Source organism: Gossypium arboreum, chromosome 4 (assembly GCF_025698485.1).
Source record: "Gossypium arboreum isolate Shixiya-1 chromosome 4, ASM2569848v2, whole genome shotgun sequence".
Classification (NCBI taxonomy): Eukaryota; Viridiplantae; Streptophyta; class Magnoliopsida; order Malvales; family Malvaceae; genus Gossypium; species Gossypium arboreum.
The window spans coordinates 86107578-86130152 of NC_069073.1; the positions used below are offsets into that span (position 1 = coordinate 86107578).

General features: G+C 36.2%; 1 protein-coding gene across 1 annotated transcript in view; it reads left to right on the forward strand.

The window, feature by feature from the left end:
* LOC128291593 (secreted RxLR effector protein 161-like) overlaps window positions 1-22575 on the forward strand; it is a 41237-nt gene that overhangs the window by 13971 nt on the left and 4691 nt on the right. The window lies entirely within an intron of this gene.

Genomic DNA, 22575 nt, shown 5'->3' on the forward strand with positions numbered 1-22575 from the left:
GGCATACATTTTACTAACTAACGATTACATATTGTAACTCAATACGCATCAATCATTTACTTCATAACCAAACATCATCATATGTAAATATATACCTTGAGATAGTATTTATGTCATACCAATACATCATGTGCAAACATATATATATATATGTGCAAGAGCCGAATCACAAGTTGATTATAACCAAATATAAACATATATTCAAAACACAAATCTTACCTATCATGCAATAAGCATAAATCATGCTTATGGATATACCATGGCCGATACTTCCAACAACACCAAATAAAAATATACTTCATGGATCTAAGGTAGACCCAAGAAAGGAACTCATAATCATCAAGATTTAGCATGACACACAACCATCACCCTTATTAATATCCATAGCCGAAAATCTTACTTATTCCAAAATCACAATTTCAACATGGGTTACCAACAATAACTTGATATCTCACTCAAAATCAACTAGGATTTCAAGAACTAGTATCAACTTCCTTACCTTAATATCGACCTAAGATGACCGATTGCTTCACTCTTTTCTTCCCCTCTCAAATCGCCAAGAAGAACCAAAGAACACAACTTGTTTTCTTTCTTCCTTAGAATTTTCAGCCAAAAGAAGTGAAAAATGATGGACACTTTTTTTTTTCTTCTTTCCCTCAACTCACGGCAATGGGGGGGGAAACACTCACACCATTCTTTTTTTTTCCCATTTCTTTATTACCCATACTCCTTATTTTATTTTTCCTAACATACCCCATTGTCACAACATGTTTTATGACATGTTTTGCCCATCACCCTTTGTCATGGCCGCCACTAGCAATTAAAAGGGGAAATTGACATGCAAGTCCACCCTTTTATTACATGCACTAATAGATCCTTATAGATTTACCTATCACATCTCAAAAGTGTCACACATAAGTCCTATCGACTAATTTCACATGCAATTTACTAAATCAAGCTTAAAACCTTCACACATTCATAATCACATATTTTAGACAATAGATATCATATTCAAATAATTTGGTGACTCGGTCTAGCGGTCCCGAACCGCTTTCGACTAGGGTCACTTTAGGGCTGTCACAACTCTCCCCACTTAAGAAATTTTCGTCCCTAAAATCTTACCGTAAATAGGTTTGGGTATCGCTCTTTCATAGAGTTTTCGGGTTCCCAAGTAGCTTCTTCCATCCCATGTTTGAGCCATAACACTTTTACTAACGGAACCCTTTTGTTTCAAGAATCGCTTCACTTCACGAGCTAGGATACGAATCGGTTCTTCTTCATAACTCATATCGGCTTGAATTTTGACCTCGGAGGGTTTATTACGTGTGAAGGATGGGATCTCAGAACGTCAAGCATCGAAACATGAAAAATGTTGTGGATCCTTTCGAGTTCAGGGGGTAAAAGCAACCTATATTTAACTAGGCCAACTCGTTCGGAGATCTCATACGGCCCAACGAATCTCGGACTCAATTTGCCCTTACGGCCAAATCTGAGTATCTTTTTCCAAGGCGACACCTTAAGAAACACTTTGTCTCCCACCTGATACTCAATATCTCTTCGTTTTAAATCCGCGTACGACTTCTGGCGATCTGATGCTGCCTTCAGACTTTCACAAATTATTCTTACTTTCGCTCAAGATCTTTAATCAAATCCACTCGAAAATTTTACTTTCACCGAGCTCGGTCCAAAACAATGGCGCGCACGGCATTTTCGACCGCATAAAGCCTCGTAAGGTGCCATCTTAATACTTGACTGAAAACTATTGTTGTAGCGAATTCAATCAAAGGTAAATACCGTTCCCATGAACCACTAAACTCGAGGATGCAACATCTCAACATATCCTCAAGTATCTGAATTATCCGCCGGATTGACCATCTGCTTATGGATGAAAAGCGGTGCTAAAATGCGACTTGGTACCCAAAGCTTCTTGCAATTTCTTCCAAAATCGTGAGGTGAATCTCGGATCTCTATCCCACACGATAGAAATAGGTACCCGTGTAATCTCACAATCGAGAAACATACAATTCAGCTAATTTATCCATTGAAAAATCCGTGCGTACAGGGATAAAGTGAGCCGACTTAGTCAATTTATCAACAACGACCCAAATCGCATCTTTCTTACTTGCCGACACTGGCAGCCCAGATACAAAATCCATCGTTACTCGATCCTATTTCCATTCAGGTATCATGATCGGTTGGAGCAAACCCGTAGGCACTTAATGTTCTGCCTTCACTTGCTGACATATTAAACACTTCGAAACAAAATCGAAATGTCTCGTTTCATACCATGCCACCAAAATCGACGTCTTAGGTCGTGGTACATTTTGTACTCCCGGTGAATTGACATTCGACTACAATGAGCTTCGCTCAGAATCATCGAAATGAGTTCGAATTTCTTGGAACACACAACCGATTTCGTACCTCAAACAATCGTCATCATCAATTTGAAACTCCGATTCCACATTCTAACACATTCAAATTGTCTTGTAACCAACTCATCGTCGATTTTTTCGAGCTTCACAAATTTGATGAATCAATAATGCTTTGGCCTTTAATTGGCTACTAACACATTGTCGGGTAGAATGCATAAGTGTACATTCATTGCTCGTAAAGCAAGCGGTGATTTCGGCTTAAGGCGTCCGCAACCACATTAGCCTTTCCCGGGTGATAATCAATGACCAGCTCATAATCTTTCAACAACTCAAGCCAATGCCTTTGTCGCAGATTCAAGTCTCTTTGAGTCATCAAATATTTGAGACTTTTGTGATCCGAAAATACATGGCACTTCTCACCAAATAAGTAATGTCGCCATATTTTCAAGGCGAATACGATGGCAGCTAATTCGAGATCATGGGTCGGATAATTTTTCTCATGTGGCTTTAATTGTCTCGACGATAGGCCACAACTCGACCTTCTTGTATCAATACACAACCTAACCCAAGTAGGGAGGCGTCACTATAGATGACAAACTCTTTGCCCGATTCGGCCGCACTAAAATTGAGCTTAGTCAAATAAGTTTTAGTTGATCAAAACTTTTCGACATTTTTCCGTCCATTCGAACTTAACATCTTTTGAAGTAGCTTCGTCATGGGTGTGGCTATCATCGAGAAACCTTTTACAAACCATCGGTAGTAAGCAAGTCCCAAAAGCTCGAACCTCAATAATATTTCTGAGGCTTCCAGTTAAGTATGGCTGAATTTTGCTCGGGTCAACTCGAATACCGATCGCGGATACCACGTGACCCAAGAAGCTAACCTCTCTTAACCGTAACTCACACTTACTAAACTTAGCATATAACCGCTTATCCTGTAAAATTTGCAACACTAATCTCGGTGCTCAAGATGTTCGGCCTCGTCTCTTGAATAGACCAAGATGTCGTCAATGAACACAACTACGAACCGGTCCAAATCATCGCTCAAGATCCGATTCATCAAATCCATAAATCTGCAGGGCATTAGTGAGCCTAAACGGCATCACTACGAACTCAGAGTGGCCGTATCTTGTTCTCAAAGCGCTTTGGGTATATCCGAATCTCAAATTCAAGAATGGTAATACCCGATCTCAAATCTATCTTTGAAAACACCGAGGCTCCCTTTAGTTGATCAAACAAGTCATCAATACGCGGTAACAGATATTTATTCTTTATCGTCACTTTATTCAGCTGACGATAGTCAATGCACAACCTCATGGTTCCGTCCTTTTTTTTTCACAAACAATACTGGTGCACCCTAAGGTGAGAAACTTGGTCGAGCGAAACCTCTATCCGTCAACTCTTGCAACTGAGCTTTCAATTCTTTTAACTCGGTTGGTGCCATACGATACGGAGCTATCGAAATTGGCGTAGTCCTGTACAAGTTCAATACCAAACTCTACTTCCCGAACGGTGGTAAACCCGTAATTTTAGGGAAAACATCCGGTATTCACAAACCACAAGCATGATTCGTGTTTCTTTTCCAATTCCTTTGCATCAAGTACATACGCAAGGTATGCTTCGCACCCCTTTCTTACATATTTCGGGCCAACATTGTCGATATTACAACCGGCAACCCTTTAAGTCCGTAGACTCAACTCGGATTATCTTGTTATTTGCGCACTCAAATCAATAGTCTTGCTTTTGCAATTCACAACCGCATCATGCACGGTCACCAATCCAAACCAAGAATAACATCAAATTCATCGAACGGCAAAAGCATCAAGTCCGCCGGAAAATAGGAACCTCAATTACTAGGGGCATTTCTTACACACTTTGTCAACAAGCACGAACGACCCAAGGATTTGACACCGAATTACGAACTCAAGAGACTCAATAGGTAGAGTCTTATGGATGCTAAGGTTTCAGATATATAAGAATGAGTAGAACCGTGGTCAATCAAAGCAATCACATTAGTATCAAAGAGAGTGAAAGTACCAAGAATAACATCCGGCGAGGAAGCATCCTCGGCGCTGGCAGATGGCATAAGTCCCGGCAGAGCACGAGCCTCGAGATCCGTGGTAGCATCTCTAGATCCTTTCGACCGCCACTAGCATTGCCCAGATTCCTAGATGGTCTACCCCGAGCGGTGGTAGCACCCGTTTCCAACTCGATTTACATTCTGCTCGCATAATCTCGGGCAATCTTTGATAAAGTGGTCGGTGACCAAGACTTGTAACAGAGCGGTCATGGAACCTACAACTCCCCGAATGCCATTTACCACAATATTGGCATTCCGCTCTGTCTCGACGGTCATTTCCAACACTGGCGATTGAAGTGACTCGTGTGCTCACAGGGAGTCGATCGCGATCTCGTCTAGAAAAGCCCGAAGTGTCCCTAGACCGGCCCAAGCCATCTCTAAATTTCTTCGATGACTGTGGGAAGGGCTTCCCCGAAGACCTCTTACGAAACTCCGTTGCTCCCACCTCAGCTTTTCTTTTCTCCATACTAAGCTCCTCGGCCTTGCAAGCTCGCTCAACAAGTACCACAAATTCTCGGATTTCCAAGATGCCAACATACAGCTTTATATCATCATTTAGTCTATCCTCGAAACGTTTACACATTACGGCTTCTGAGGAAATGCATTCTCGTGCGTACCGGCTAAGCCTCACAAATTTTCGTTTAAGTTCAAGAAATTCCTTCCGTTTTTGATCCATAAATCTCGATCGATATACTTTTTCCAAACTCGTTTGGAAAAACTCCCAAGTTACTTGCTCTCTAGGCACAAAGAAGTCAACGATTCCACCAATAGTAGGCGTAATCACGTAGCAAGGAGATAGTACACTTTAGGCACTCATCGGGTGTGCAAGATAGCTCATCGAGTACCCGGATAGTGTTGTCCAACCAAAATTCAGCTTGCTCGGCATTATCGCTGTCCGTAGCTTTAAATTCAGTAGCCCCGTGTTTTCGGATTCTGTCAACTAGGGGCTTATTTGACCTTATTTGGTCAGCTACTGGAGGTATCGTAGGTGCGGGGGTGGTATTTGTCGGGAATGGAGGTTGTGGAACAATCGTATTAGTTCGAATGTATTGGTTGAACCAATCATTCATCACGCTATAGAAAGCTTGTCTAGCTTCATCATTCGGATTACTAGCATTAGGTTGAGAGTCCACCGGCGCTGTCCCTTGTGCGGGAGCAGGCGCTACACTCTCGAGATCATCAGCTACCGCTCGGTCGAGATTGGGATCCATTACTATAAATAAACACATTCGCAAATGCCAGAAATCACCACATTATCAAATAATCACATAAAATGGCATGTATAGCTAATCCCAAATGCATTACGGTAGTCCTAGAATCGACTAAACCGTAGCTCGATACCAATAAATCAGTAACACCCGTGCACTCGAGACCGTCACGAGTCGGACACGAGGGGTTAACGGGCTTAATCCACTTACTTGCACAGTTCATTTTAAAATTTCAGACAAATGGCTAATCGTGTCACCGTCACCTAAAAATCATATCTTGAGTTCCACAACTCGAAAATTAGTTTCGTGATTTTTCCCTGAAACTAGACTCATATATGCATCTACAAATTTTTTTCTAGAATTTTTGGTCGGGCCAATTAGTACAGCTTTATTAGTTAAAGTCTCCCTATTGTGGTGCGACTACACCGACCTTCCCGCATTACGGTTTGATATCTCCTGCATGTGGCTTCAACATCGATGCCGCCTGTACATATATGGGATGACTTCTAATTATCTCGGTCAATTAATAATGAATTTCAAAGTCGTAGCAGGACTCCGTAAACCGCTCGCCCTGTCTCACTAAAACTTAAATATCTCTTAACATACTGTTCATATGATCGTTTCGTTACTCTCCTATGAAAATAGACTCGTCAAGGTTAGTTTACATAATTTATTCACTATTTAATTCCATTCCTACTATTTTTAGTGATTTTTCACATCCACGCCATCGCAATTGTCAACATCTGTCTTTAAGGTAGGCTTTACCTATTTCATAGTTTTCATGATTCAACTAGCCCTTAAACATAAATAGCACAAAATGTGATCATGATTAACCATCCCAATGGCTAATCATTTCCAAACATTTCCATACCTCTTAATGAACAACATACAATGATTATAATACCATGCCCAAAGTATACTTAAGCCATTTTCGCATGGCTATCCAAATTTACACAAAACCGAAAGGTACATGACCTACAACAAAAGGGTAGTCCTATACATGCCATTTCAAAGTTCAACCAAAATAGTATACCAAGGAGGAGCTTTGATAGTGTGGGCGACTTCGACTTCAAAATCCCGAGGCCGATAGCTGAAGAACCAAAATCTATAAAACAGAAAATCAAAGAAAACGGAGTAAGCATTTAATGCTTAGTAAGTTTGAGCCATGAATTTAAACACAACCAAAGTATAGCATTCATGTAGCTAAACAGATAATTTCATATGCACAAATTCTCAATATCATACTTACTTCACATTACCAACCCTTATATTCATACACAAAGATCAACTTAGCTAAAGGCCTAGTAGCTCATTTATCAACCGAGCGTAATACTTATTTGTAAGGGCTCAACTAATTCAAAGCACATACGAAACATACCTCATTGTTGGGATTTCAAGCGTATTAACTGAAATTTTACAGAAGTTCATTCATTCCCGAATCACGCACCTTCGAGTTTAACCGGATATAGCTACTGCTCAAATGCCTTCGGGACATAGCCGGTTATAGTAACTCGCACGATGCCTTCTGGACTTAACCTGATTTAGTAACTCGCACAAATGCCTTCGGATCTTAGTCCGGATTTAATAACCCGCACGAATGCCTTCGGATCTTAGTCCGGATATAGTCACTTAGCACAAAGCCTTCGGGACTTAGCCGGACATCATTCGAATAACCATGCATATTTATCAATAAATCATGACACATTCAGTATTTCATTTTCATTAGCAAAACTCAAACACAGGCACTTTTCACACTTGCAATTTCGCTCAATAGCCACACATAAAGAGCATGATTTTGATTTGCTTAAAACATTATCTAATCAAATCATAATCTAAGTTCCATTACTCAAAACTTACCTCGGATGTTGTCGAACGATTTCGATGGCTATTCGACCACTTTTTCCTTCCCTTTATCGGATTTAGTTCCCCTTTGCTCTTGAGCTTAAATTGACAAACAAATTGATTTAATCATTTGAGTATCAAAAAGAGGAACTCAAGGTACTTAGCCCATTTATATTCATTATACATTAAAGTCACATATGTACGAAGTCATGAATCTAACTCAACACAATAGTCCACACTCTCTTTTAGCCGATTATCTAAGCCAAGAATAGGCATCAATATGCTTGCCTCTAACCGAATGCATGCACACCAATCCACCTCATGTGGTCAATATGCATGTCCACGTTGAGGCCAATTATATACTTAATATCACACATAAATGGCATACATTTTACTAACTAACGATTACATATTGTAACTCAATACGCATCAATCATTTACTTCATAACCAAACATCATCATATGTAAATATATACCTTGAGATAGTATATATGTCATACCAATACATCATGTGCAAACATATATATATATATGTGCAAGAGCCGAATCACAAGTTGATTATAACCAAATATAAACATATATTCAAAACACAAATCTTACCTATCATGCAATAAGCATAAATCATGCTTATGGATATACCATGGCCGATACTTCCAAAGAACACCAAATAAAAATATACTTCATGGATCTAAGGTAGACCCAAGAAAGGAACTCATAATCATCAAGATTTAGCATGAAACACAACCATCACCCGTATTAATCTCCATAGCCGAAAACCTTACTTATTCCAAAATCACAATTTCAACATGGGTTACCAACAATAACTTGATATCTCACTCAAAATCAACTAGGATTTCAAGAACTAGTATCAACTTCCTTACCTTAATATCGACCTAAGATGACCGATTGCTTCACTCCTTTCTTCCCCCTCTCAAATCGGCCAAGAAGAACCAAAGAAGACAACTTATTTTCTTTCTTCCTTAGAATTTTCAGCCAAAAAAAGTGAAAAATGATGGACACTTTTTTTTTTCTTCTTTCCCTCAACTCACGGCAATGCGGGGGGAAACACTCACACCATTCTTTTTTTCTCCCATTTCTTTATTACCTATACTCCTTATTTTATTTTTCCTAACATACACCATTGTCACAACATGTTTTATGACATGTTTTGCCCATCACCCTTTGTCATGGCCGGCCACTAGCAATTAAAAAGGGGGAAATTGACATGCAAGTCCACCCCTTTGATTACATGCACTAATAGATCCTTCTAGATTTACCTGTCACATCTCAAAAGTGTCACACATAAGTCCTATTTCACATGCAATTTACTAAATTGAAGCTTAAACCTTCACACATTCATAATCACAAATTTTAGACAATAGATATCATATTCAAATAATTTGGTGACTCGGTTTAGCGGTCCCGAAACCGCTTTTCGACTAGGGTCACTTTAGGGCTGTCACAATCTTACTCGAGAGATTATCGATCGAGGGGATGTAGAGATATGCAGAGTACCTACAGATGATAACATTGCTAATCCCCTTACCAAGCCTCTGACACAGCAGAAGCATGATCGTCACACTAAGTCACTTGGTATTAGATATATAAGTGATTGGTCTTAGTGCTAGTGGGAGATTGTAAGAGTATGCCCAAAGATCAATCACGAGATGGTTGTAATAACATACTTGGTTTATCATGTTTATTAATATATATGCCATTATTATTTCAGTTTCTTTTTCGTGTGCATAAATAAACTGTTTTATAATAATGTCTTGAGAATAATATGATTATTCTTAAAAGATCCTTAGTCAAGTATTATTGTTGGCTAGGACAATAATAATGCATTAAGACTAACATATTGATATGGAGTGTCAGAATCAATGCATGAATATGTGTGTTAGAGAACAACATATTGGACTGACCCGCTATGAGTATGTTTCTTGGATTATTATGTAATTGTCACAAAATTACTCATAGTGATTAATATGTATATGATCCTCATACTTGATATCATCTTTATCCCAACATCGTGAGTTGTATATTTTGATACAGTCAAACAAACATCATAACTGGTTGTTCTATAAAGACTGATGTTGGATATACCACAATCTATGTTGAGGGATATAGTTGATCAATATAGGATAAGTCTCTCTTACATAATGGGAGTAATATCTTAGGCCACTTGATTGAGTGAGGCTAGAAATGCATGGCCATGCTCAAATAAGTTGATATGAGATGTCATACTTATTTATGTATCATAGTCTACTCAAGGTATCAAGAAACATGGGATGGACTATGCAAGTGTGACTATTCCATGACTTGTGTCCATTCCAAAGATATAGGACTTAAGGATTAATGTATGAAAGGTTAATCACAAAAGGTTATGTCGAATCATGACTTCTTGTAACTTAGGTAGCATTGATGCATTGCTAGATGCCACTCATTGTTTGTAACATTAGATTCGTTCTAATATTACTGCTAACGTTACAAGAACCTATAGGGTCACACCCTATGGTTGAAATGAACGAGGTAAAACATAGTTAGTATATTGCTTGGTTGTCACATGAATTAAATTAATTATAGAATTACTTTAATTGGGCAATCAAATTGTTGAACATACTATATGTACAAGGATGTTGTATACATAATCGTAACATAATTTTATTGATATATGAATTTAGTTCAGTATATAAGTTTAAATAAATATAGTTTACTAAAATCTTTATTATAATTAATGTAATTATAATTTTTCGCTAAACATTATTATATTTATTTGAATGATAATTATTATGTTTGATTAATTTTAATGAATTAAAATTCATTATAAATATATACCAATTAAGAGGAGTTATATATAGAAAGGGTAAAACCCTAAAAAGTATATATAAAACTAGCTCGAAAATATGCAAACCGGTATATAAATTGCTTAGCAAAATACACTCGAAAATAGTTTTCGGGATTTCTACCGCTCATTGTCAATCGGTGGACTACGTAGAGGCCGACATCGGAAAAGGTTGCGGCTTGGTTCGATAGTGGTTCAGCATTCCTGTTGCCTAGGCGTCGCTGTCTACTCAGATTGAAGTTTCGGTAATTGCGAAACCCTTTTTATCACCCCGATTCATTCCTTAGACATCGAATATTGGTTTGGATCACCGGAATGTTTTAATTATTTTATTTTTTCTGCTGCGCCTTGGAGGCACCGGCATTCCAAGACACACAGCCAAGCCATATGCCCGTGTGCCAGGCCGTGTACCCTTTGAAATAACCCCACACGCCCGTGTGCCAGGCCATGTGCTAGGTCGTGTAATGGTCAAACTTACAACCCTTTGAAAGCTACATGGGACAAGACCATGTCACCTGGCTATGTGTCACACACGGTTGAGACACAAGCCTGTGTCTCTGCCTGTGTGGACGAAAATAGGTCATTTTACAAGCCATTTTTCTTACCTAATTTGGCATGTACCTACACTCAACATTGAACATACTTACAAGCCATGACAAGGCATTCAAATCAAGCATAATTAAGTCATATACACGTGGTACAACATCATACAACCAATATGCCCTTAGGCACCTCAAATGGCAACATTAAAACATATATAAACATGTACTCTATTTGGCCAAATATCAACTAACTACTAAGCATATTTGCATTTATTCATGCCATTTAGTTTACTTATCAAACTTCTCAACCGGTACCAAATATACTATTCTAAACTAGCACCAAGTCACCATATAAGTTATGTATACTATAGTACCAATTCACCACAATTTCATCATATAACAAAAAACATTTAACTATCATTTTACCATTCATTAATCAAAGACAAAACAAGCCACACATCAACCATGTCAATGCTACTTATATACATACCAAAATATGCCAAACACAAGCCAAATCAAATGGCCATATATACAACAAAACATATAGGCCATCATTAGCCAAAATACCTATACATGTCATTATAACCAAAATTAAACAACCGAATGTACCAAAAGAGCTAGTGCATAGTGTGATATAGCTCGAACAAGCTTCCAACCCAAACGAGCTTCTCATTAACTATAAAACACGAAAAATAACAAGAGTAAGCATTTAAGCTTAGTAAGTTCGTATAACATAGAACATAACTTACCATTTAATCACATAATAGGTAAATAAACATAACATATCCAAACACAATTTGGCCAAATTCCTAAGCACATATACACCAACTATGTTAGCCATGTAAATACATATATAAACCAATAATCAAGGATGAGCACAACAATTGATTAAATTTCATATACATGTATCCTCCAATTCAATTTTCCATATACCGTGTAATCATATTTCCATATAATTCATATGTACCCTTATAATATTCTGTAATGAACCCTTACCATTTCATATCAGAATGATGCTCGTTGAACCATTTAGAATATCATTGGATACCCGGGATAGCTCCCACATGGTGTGCTAAACCATATAACTGTAATCTGTCAAATCTTGTATATGTATGCTCTCACAAGCTGTAAATCGGTATGCTCACATGAGCTGTAAATCGATATACGCTCACAAGCTATAGGTCAGAACGTAGCTACATGATGCTGCTCACATGAGCTGTGGAGTATCCGCAACACATACCAAACCTCAGCCATCAGTAGGACGTTCAGGACCAGCAACTAAATCATGTAAACCCTAATGACATGCCATTTGTATACTACGATTCTTAAAGTTCAAATGGGACTCGGTAATAGTCGTACTGTAACAGCCTGGTTTAGACCCTATTCGGAACGATGGTTTCAGGACAATGAATTTGAGTCAAAATAATTTTTACAAATTACTTTCTGTGTTTATTATGTGTGAATTTATATTCGTTAAAATTTTGTGTTTTAATTTTGTCGTTTGAGTGCTCGATTTAATAAAAAGGGTTTAATCGCGTAAAATAGAAATTTGATGGTTAAATGTGAAAGAGCCAAATTATTATTGTCCTTTAATTTGAGGTATTTATAATGCAATATTACCATAGTTAAAGTGATGGACGGTTTAAGACATGGTTTATAATGGCTTATTATTTTATAACAAAGGTTAAATAGGTAAAACGATAGTAATGTTATAATAATAAAACATAAAAAAATCAAAACCATGTGTTTATCTTTCCTACTTGACCGAATATGAAAAAGAAAGAAAGAAAAATAAAGATTTAAGGTTCAGCCATCGTTGAAGCTGGATTAAGGTATATAAGTAGCTCGATTTTTGATAATTTTTACGTTTTTGAGATCATTGCAGTGTAATGTACAAAGCCCATGCTTGAATTTCTGATTTTGATGAATATTTTGAGTTATGCCATTGATGAATAATTGAGCTTTGTGATGTTATATGATGAATTATGAAAGATATGTTTTGGATTAATATATTTTGTATTGGAACTTTTGATGAATTTGAGTAATTAAGGCTAAATTGCAAAAATAATAAATTGAGGGACTAAAATGTGAAATAAATGAAATGTATGGACTTGTATGATCATGGGTAACATTTGGCCTAAGCATAGTGTGTGCAAATTTTGCATGTTTTGTGTTTTGTAAAATTTGGACTAAATTGTAAAAAGTGTAAAATGTCAGGGGCAAAATGGTAATTTTCCCATTTATGTGTTTTTGAACTAAATTGAATGAATTTATGTTTGAGTGAGTTTAGTTTGAATATGTTTAGATCAATAACCAAAGAAATCAAATTTGGATCAAGGGAAAACCAAAGTTGTCGAATAATCGTTCTGTTTTGATTATCGTTGTCCGAGGTAAGTTTATATGCAAATAGATGTTGTAAATTTTAAATAAATACGAGTTATATATGCTGAAATGAATTATGTGAAAGTATATATGTGGTAGTCAAATGTCTATATGCTTAGGAGCTATGTTTACGAACTTGATTAGACCGAGATACGACATCCGAAAGCCTCGTACAAACCTTGGGAATAGCTAGGATACATATGTCATGACATAGGATTTTTGATATGTGATTACGTGTAAGACCACGTCTTGGATGTTGGCATCGATATGTGATTATAAGAACACGTCTGGGATGTTGGCATCGATATGTGATTACGTGTAAGAGCACGTCTAGGACGTTGGCATCGATATTGGATTATGTGTGAGACCACGTCTGGGACGTTGGCATTGATATGTGATTACATGTAAGACCATGTCTGGGACGTTGGCATCGATATGTGATTACGTGTAAGACCACGTCTGGGACGTTGGCATCGATATGTGACTATGAGTAAGACCACATTTAATACATTGGCATCGATATTTGATTCTGATATGTATGTGCGAGTAAGACCACGTTTAATACGTTAGCATCGATATATGATTTCTATATGTGTGGGTGAGTAAGACCACGTTTAATACATTGGCATCGATAAGTGATTCCAATATGTGTGTGCAAGTAAGACAACGTTTAATATGTTGGTATCGATATGTGATTCCGATATGTGTGTGCGAGTAAGACCACGTTTAATACATTGGCATCGATAGGTGATTCCGATATGTGTTTACGAGTAAGATCCTGTGTGAGATAGTGGCATCGATATGTAATTGAATGTAAGACCATGTCTAGGATATGTATAGTGGCATCGATATATTGAATGCAAATCTATATTCGTCAAAATGATATAAGTATGTGATATTAAAGTGTGAAACATGTGTATACATATATGAATGTGTATATATATTCGTCTATATGATGATATTATAACCTTGAAAGTAAATGATAACTTTGATAATGGATATATATGTATTTCGGCCAAGTTAAAGTTGATACATGAATGTATATATTGTATATGAATTTGCAAGTTTGAGATTAAATGTGATTATGATAGCCTAAATTGGTTTGGTTAAATTGAGTTGATTATGTCATTCAGATGTTTATTTGCTTATGACTTACTAAGCTATGATAACTTACTGTGTGTGTATGTTTGCTTTTGTTTTATAGATTCTGGAGACTAGTTACGGGCTCAGGGATCGTTAGCGAAGTCTATCACACTATCGTCTGTTTATCGATATTTTTAAAAGCTAAATTTCGAACCTAAGGCATGTATATGCTATACTAGTTTTCGGATATGTTTGAAGTGTTGTATATAATATGCCATGCGAAAATGGCTAATTTGATATATAAGTATTTGCTATCTTGATCATGGTTCTTGTGTGCGCTAAGTTTGGTTTGTATGCTATGCTCAAATGATGATTTTATTTGGTTTGGTTGAATCGGCTATGATATATATATAAGTATGAATTATGCTTGATATGTTACCTAATGTTTAATGATTTGGCTATGTCTTGTATTTGATAGTAATGATTTAATTTGCTTGATGAGTGTATTCAGTTAAATGTTGAATTTAGGTAATGAAATTATTGAATTGATGATTCGGCAATGTTATGTATATATATATGTGAAACATGTTCTATTTGGTTTTCCCATGTATTTTGGTAACAAGGTGATTCGGTTATGGCATGTAATAAAAGTGAGTTCAATATGCTTTCATTAAGTGAAGAAATGAATATGAATTATGTTAGTAAATTAATCATGATTCGGCACTTATATATATATATATAAGCATATGATGTGTTGGTTTGATATATATATATTTATATGTGCTTATCCAAACATGTAATCATTGAATTGGTATTGAATATGACCTTTGTTATTTTGCAAGATAAGTGATATTAACATGTTTAGATTTGGTTTTGGTATTTTAAAGTATTGAACAAGTGTTTGCTATGTTATATGTATATATATACATATTTGTGATGTGTTTGATGTGAAATGCAAATTATGGTTAATATATGGATTTGATTCTATGTGAGATTACATGCACGTAATGTAATTGAGTAAAGTTGAAAGTGGACATTAAAATAAACATAAGTAATAAGCATGATTACATTCAGCTAAGGCTTTGTAAAATGACCAAATGAATAGTAATTTAAGTTATAAGGAATGATGATTGTTTTTATGCAAAATAGGTGAATGTGAATGGTTATATGTACTTTGATGGTTTGACTATTCGGTGTTCTTTTAATATATGTCTAAATTGATACAGGACCTTTTAGTCTTGTGCAATCTACTTAGATGAACATATAAGTAGTTTATGATTTAGCCATTTAAAACGATACATATATATAGTAAAGTACTTATGCCATGAATGATTTGGTTAAATTTATTATATCTTTATTGTGCTAAATAGAGTTTTGCTAAAATAATATGTACTTAAATATGTTTACTTTATATAATTCATGTTTGTAATAATTGATTGAATTATTTAATATCTTTGATATGCATATGCCATGTGGTAAAATGATATATTTGGCACTATTTTCTTATGAATTATATAACATGATATATGTTTGAAAAATGTTATGATATGATTCATAAAGAATTTAAATTAGTTATATTGTTAATATTTGATTGTTTTAAGAGTTTGAGCAAGTGTACACATATGATTGTTCAGAATTTGTGTCTTGTCCGGTAATACCTTGTAACCCTATTCCGGCGACAGATATGGCTTAGGGGTGTTGCACATACTTTGTTGGATATGCGATCGGTATGTATGAATAACAATTCACAATATAATTATAATTTGATTTAAACATATATAGACGATTTAATTACATGAACTTAACTCAACGAGTATATGTAGATACAGAGGCGATTAATCTGAGATTTCCCCTTTGCCCCAATGTAACTTCGTACGAGGTCTGTCTTAATCTATATGGATAAATTTAACTCAATTTAATATATAACTCATTCAATTTAGCCCAAAATCATATTTTGGAAAAATTACTATTTTTCCCCTATACTTTTAATTTCTTTGTAGTTTAGTCCCTAGCTCATAAAAATGGAAATTTATGCAATTTCACCATAACCCACTATAGCCGAATATCAACTAGGTCCCTAGCATGCCCTATGTTACATTTATATAATCATTTCACCATGTATAATTTTCTACTTTTCAATTTAGTCCCTAATTGAAAGTTTCACCAAAAATTCATTTACAAAACTTATTTATATAACAACCATCCATATTCTAACATCAAACTTCAAAACTCATGTACATGCATCAGTGGTAAAACTCCAATAGTTTAACAGTTTCATAAATCCTAAGGCTAGCTAGATTAAGCTACAACAATCTAGAAACCGTAGAAATCATTAAAAATGGGCCAAAAATCATTTACATAAGAGAAAATGAAGCTTGGTTGATTCCTAGCTATGGCTTCTGTAGCAAAATCAGTTGAAAACTCAAAATGAAGAATATGGATAAAATTTTACTTAAGTTATTTTGTCATTATTAATTAATTTACTTATATAACTTTTAAAAGTTTTAAAAATTACGCAAATTCCAGGCCATGTATATCCACTATCACTATTTATGGTCTAATTACCATAGAAAGACTCTTTTACTTTAAAGTTCTATAGCTATTTAATACTTTTAGCTACTAGAACTCAACTTTTGCTGTGACAGCCCAAAATTGACCCTAGTCGGGATGTGGTTTCGGGACCACAAAACCGAGGCATAAAAATAATTTAAAATTTATTTTGATGCCTATAATATGTGTTAATTCATGTGTGACATTTTTGATGTTTCGATTTAGAGTTATAAATGTGAATTTCACTAGAAAGGATCTAGTAGTAAACTTGAAAGTATGATGGGGAAATGTGTGATGACTAGTTGATAATGCATGCAAAAATAAGGGATTTGCATGTCAAATTTCCCCAACATGAAGTGGCCGGCCATGACAAGGGTGTATGGGCTAAACATGTCATGAAACATGTTTTGTTGGTGTATTAGGGAGAAATAATAAACAATGGTGTATGGGTGATAAAAGAATGAAAAAAAATGTGTGTGAGTGTGGTATCTTCTCCCATTGCCGTGAGTTGTAGAGAAAGAAAGAAAAAATTTTGTTCATCCATTTTCTCTTCTTTGGCCGAAAATACTAAGGAAAAGGAAGGATTTTTGCTTCATGCTTGGTTTAGAAGAGAACTAGAAGGAGATTTGGCTATACTTGCATCAAGATTAAGGTATGTTTGAGGTTGTGTCATGAGATTCATGCTTGTTTTGGTTGCTAACTTGATGTGCATGTTAGCCATGGTTCAAATCCTTGTTATGCCATAGAAATGGTATTTGGCCAAGGTTGATATTGTGTTGAAGCCATTGCATGCTAAATGTGAAGCTTGCTAATGATGCATGTAATGATGGATTGACTACTCTTGAAATTTCTTTTTAGTATTCTTGAGTAGGGCATTGAGTCCTTTGTTTAACCATGACCAAAAATTTAAAAGGAGTATGGTGTGTGAGGTATTCGCCATGGCATGCTCATGAGCATGGTTTATGTTTCTTGCATGTTATTTAAAATTTGTGTTTTGGATGGTTATGAACACCTTGAAATTGGCCTTGCACCTATATGTGTATATGTGTTTGCACATGATGATTTGGTTATGAAGTAAATGATAAATATGTTTGTTTAAAGAAGAAATGGTTGAAGAATGTTTGTGAAACTTGCATGTATATTCGGCCTAGTACTTATATGGTGTGAAAATCTCAAATTTATTGTTGATTTGTGCAAGTATGACTAAGTAAAATCTGCCATATGAGTGCTTGATGCTATGTTATAATTATTGAGCTTAAGTATGTGGATGTAAGTGTGTGCGGCCTTATAAGGGCTAAGTACCTTGGATTCCCTTTGATATTCAAAACGATTAAATCAATTTATTTGTTAACATTAAGCTCAAGAGCAAAGGGAACTAGCTCCAATAAAGGAAAAGAAAAGGTGATTGAATAGCCGTTGGAAGCGCCGATAATCTCCAAGGTAAGTTTTCGAGTATCGAAACTTAGATTTTGATTCGATTGAATGAAGTAATAAGCAATCAAATTGTGCCCTTGTATGTGGCCATTGAGCCGAAATGATATTCTTGATTAAGTAAATTGTGCACAAAAGTTTGTTATGAAATTGAAACAAAGATGTGTATGAATGTGCGATTGTGATATCGGGCTAAGCCCAAGGCAATTGTGTGAGTTGTGATATCCGAGCTAAGCCCGAAGGCAATTGTGCGAGCTATGATATCCGGGATAAACTCCGAAGGCAATTGTGCGAGTTGTGATATCCGGCTTAAGTCCCGAAGGCATTTGTGCGGGTTATCATAACCGGCTATGTCCCAAGGTGTTTGAACAAGTAGCTATATCCGGATAAACTCCGAAGGTATGTGATTCGAGAACTTTGAACTTGCTGTAAAAATTTTCAGTTAATACGCTTGTGAAATTCCCAACAACAAGGTACGTTTCGTGTGTGCTTTGCACACTATGAGTAAGTGTATGTGCGTATTCGCTCCCAAGATAAATGAGTTATCGGCCTTGACTAAGCCGTTATTAGTGTATGAATATAAGAGTTGGGATTGTGAAGTAAGCATGTCTTTGAGAAATTGTGCATATGAATTATTGTTTAGCTACTTGAATGCTATGCTTTGGTTGTGTGTATATTATGGCTCGAAACTTACTAAGCATAAATTGCTTACTCCGTTTCTTTGTTTCTCTGTTTATAGATTTTGCTCGTTAGCAATCGGATTCGGGATCATAGAAGTTGAAGTCAACCACACTATCAATGTAACACCCCGAACCCGAGACCATCGCCGGTGTTGGACACGAGGGGTTAACAAGCCAAGTTCACATATTTTGCCCCCCAATTTGACATTTCCAGTCAGGCTGGAAAACTGCGTCACCGTCGCCTTAAAAATCATATCTCAAGTTTCAAAACTCGGAAACTGGTTTCGTAAATTTTCCCTGAATTTAGACTCATATATCCATCCATGGATTTATTTCTAGAATTTTTGGTCGGGCTAATTGGTACAGTTTATTAGTTAAAGTCACCCATGTTACAGGGATCGACTGCTCTGCCCTTTGCGCGTTATAACTTGAATATCTCTCTGTACAGGGCTTTAATACTGGTGCCGTTTGTTTCTAATGAAACTAGACTAAAAATGGAATCTGTACATATAAGTCATGACTCCTAATTCTTTCTAGATAATTTATAGTAAATTTTTAAAGTTGCGACAGGGTACCCAGAAACCGTTCTGGCCCTGTCTTACAATAGCTTTAATATCTCTTAACATGTAACTCCTATGACCATTTCGTTTCTTCCATATGAAAATAGACTCATCAAGGTTCATTTAAATAGCTTATTAACTATTTAATACCTTTCCTACAAATTTTGGTGATTTTTCACATTCACGTCACTGCAGCTGGCAGCATCTGTTTTTAAGGTAGGTCTTACCTATTTTGTAGTCTCCATGAACCAACTAGTCTTGCCATACATAGGTTCATATATGATCATTTTAACCATACCAATGGCTGATCATGTGACCAACATTCCCATCTCCAATCCATAATCACATCATGACACCATATATATATATACAAACCGCAAATAGTCTAAGTTCGTACTTCACTTTTACGAGCCATTTTCGCATGGCCGTACACATATACATCACAGCATATTTAAACCAACAAGGGTAGTCCTATACATGCCATTTCAAAGTTCAACCAAAATTTATACCAAAATAGAGGCGTTGATAGTGTGGATGACTTCGACTTTAATGATCCCGAATCCGATTGCTATCGAGCATAATCTATAAACAGAGAGCCAAAGCAACGGGTAAGCATTTTATGCTTAGTAAGTCTCAAGGAATAAAATCAGCTTTAATTTAAGCAATACATTCACATAACCAAATGCATCATTTCATTAATACACATTCTCATAATCATTCTTACTTCACACTTCATCATTATATACTTTCACAAAGTATCAACCATTCCAATAGCTGAAATTCGTTAGTCGACTGAGCGAATGTTGCTCAAATATGTCGACTTTCCAATGCACATATAAACGTACCTTATTCTTTGGGCTTTTCGAAACCTTATTCTTTGGGCTTTTCGAGCTTACTAATTGAATTTATTACAGCAACCAACACTCACCTCCAGCCCAAGCTTCTTCGGAATACAACCGGATATAACCACGTGCACGAATGCCTTCGGGTCTTAGCCCGGATAGAATGACTCGCACGAATGCCTTCGGGTCTTAGCCCGGATGTAGCCACTAGCACAATTGCCTTCGGGTCTTAACCCGGATATAATTTCCAGCATAATTGTCTTCGGGGCTTAGCCCGGGTATCATTCAATTTCTCATGCACACATACATCAATAATCATTGGACATACATATTTCATTTTCGTTACTAAGGCTCAAACACAATTATAATCACTAGCATAATCGCCGGACTTAGCCCGGTATCATTCGAATACTCATACACACATAAATCAATAATCAATACATCCATATTTCATTCCACATAATTCAATTAAGGTCACTTCTTGAGGACTTACTCGGATGTTGTCGAACGGCTTTTACAACTATTCGATCACTTTTTCCTTCCCTTGTCCAATTGTGGCCCTCTAAGCTCTTGAGCTAATTCAAACAAATTCAATTTATTAAAACCTCATTGTGCTAGCTTATGGCGAATATGACAAGGAGTTTAAATGGTCAAATGGCCACCCTTTAGCTTGAATACACAATGGTCATGCACATTTTATACTACATCAAGCAATTCAATACAATTCATTCGGGCATCAAGGAAAAGCTAAGGCCTTCAATAGGCTACCTAAGGCCGAATATACATGTCCATGTTGAGGCCAATTATGCACTTAATACCACACAAAAACAGCATGCATTTTACTAGTTAATGCTTTGCATGTTGTAGCTCAAAACTTATAATATAGCATCAAGCACTCATATGTGTGCTAGGCGAATGTGCTTGCAATTTCACAAGCATTCTTCAACATCTTCTTCTTTAAACAAACATATTCATCACTTACTTCATAGCCAAAACATCATGTGCAAACATATATATACATATATGAGCATGGCGAATTTCAAGGTGTCCATAGCCATCTAAAACACAAATTTTAACTAACATGCAAGAAGCATGAACCATGCTCATGAATGCATCATGGCCGAATACATCATAATCATGCCCCTTTTATCTTCAATCATGGTTAAACAAAAAGAAAGTTCAAAGTCTTACTCAAGATGGCTACAAAGAAATTTCAAGAGTAGACAATCCATCATTGCATGCATCATCATCAAGCTTCACACTTAACATGCAATGGCTTTATCACAATACCAACCTTGACCAAATACCACTTCCATGGCATAACAAGGATTTGAACCATGGCTAACATGAACATCAAGTTGGCAACTAAAACATGATTGAATCTCATGACACAACCTCATACATACCTCAATCTTGATGCAAGTTTAGCCAAATATCCTTCTAGATCTCTTCTAAACAAAGGAAATGAAGCAAAAATCTCTTCTTCCTGTTAGTATTTTTGGCCAAAAAGGAGAGAACAAGGATGAACAAATTTTTTTGTTTTCTCTTCTTGGTTGCACGGCAATGGGGGAATGCTACTCTCACACACATTTTTTTTTTCATTCTTTTCTTACCCATGCTTATTTGTTTATTATTTCTCCTAATGCCCAACAAAACATGTTTCATGACATGTTTAGCCCATATCTCTTTGTCATGGCCGGCCATCACTTGTAAAAAGGGGAATTTGACATGCAAGTCCATTATTTTGCATGCATGCTTTAATTAGTCATCACACATTTCCCTATCGTACTTTCAAAGTTCACTACTAAGTCCTTTCTTGTGGAATTCACCTTTATAACACTAAATCAATCATCATAAAATGTCATACATGAGCACACACATATTATAGGCATCAAAATAAATTTTTAATTATTTTTTATGCCTCGGTTTTGTGGTCCCGAAACCACATTCCGACTATGGTCAATTTTGGGCTGTCACAATCAAAGCCCTTTTTGGTACTCCTTTAGTTGAGTTTTGGATATGGCATGTATAGGACTACCCTCGGTTGTTTTTAAGTACTTTGTGATGTATATAAAAGGCCATGCGAAAATGGTTCGTAAAAGTGGAGTATGAAAATTGACCATATGTGGTTTGTAATTATATTTGGTTTCATGATGTGATTA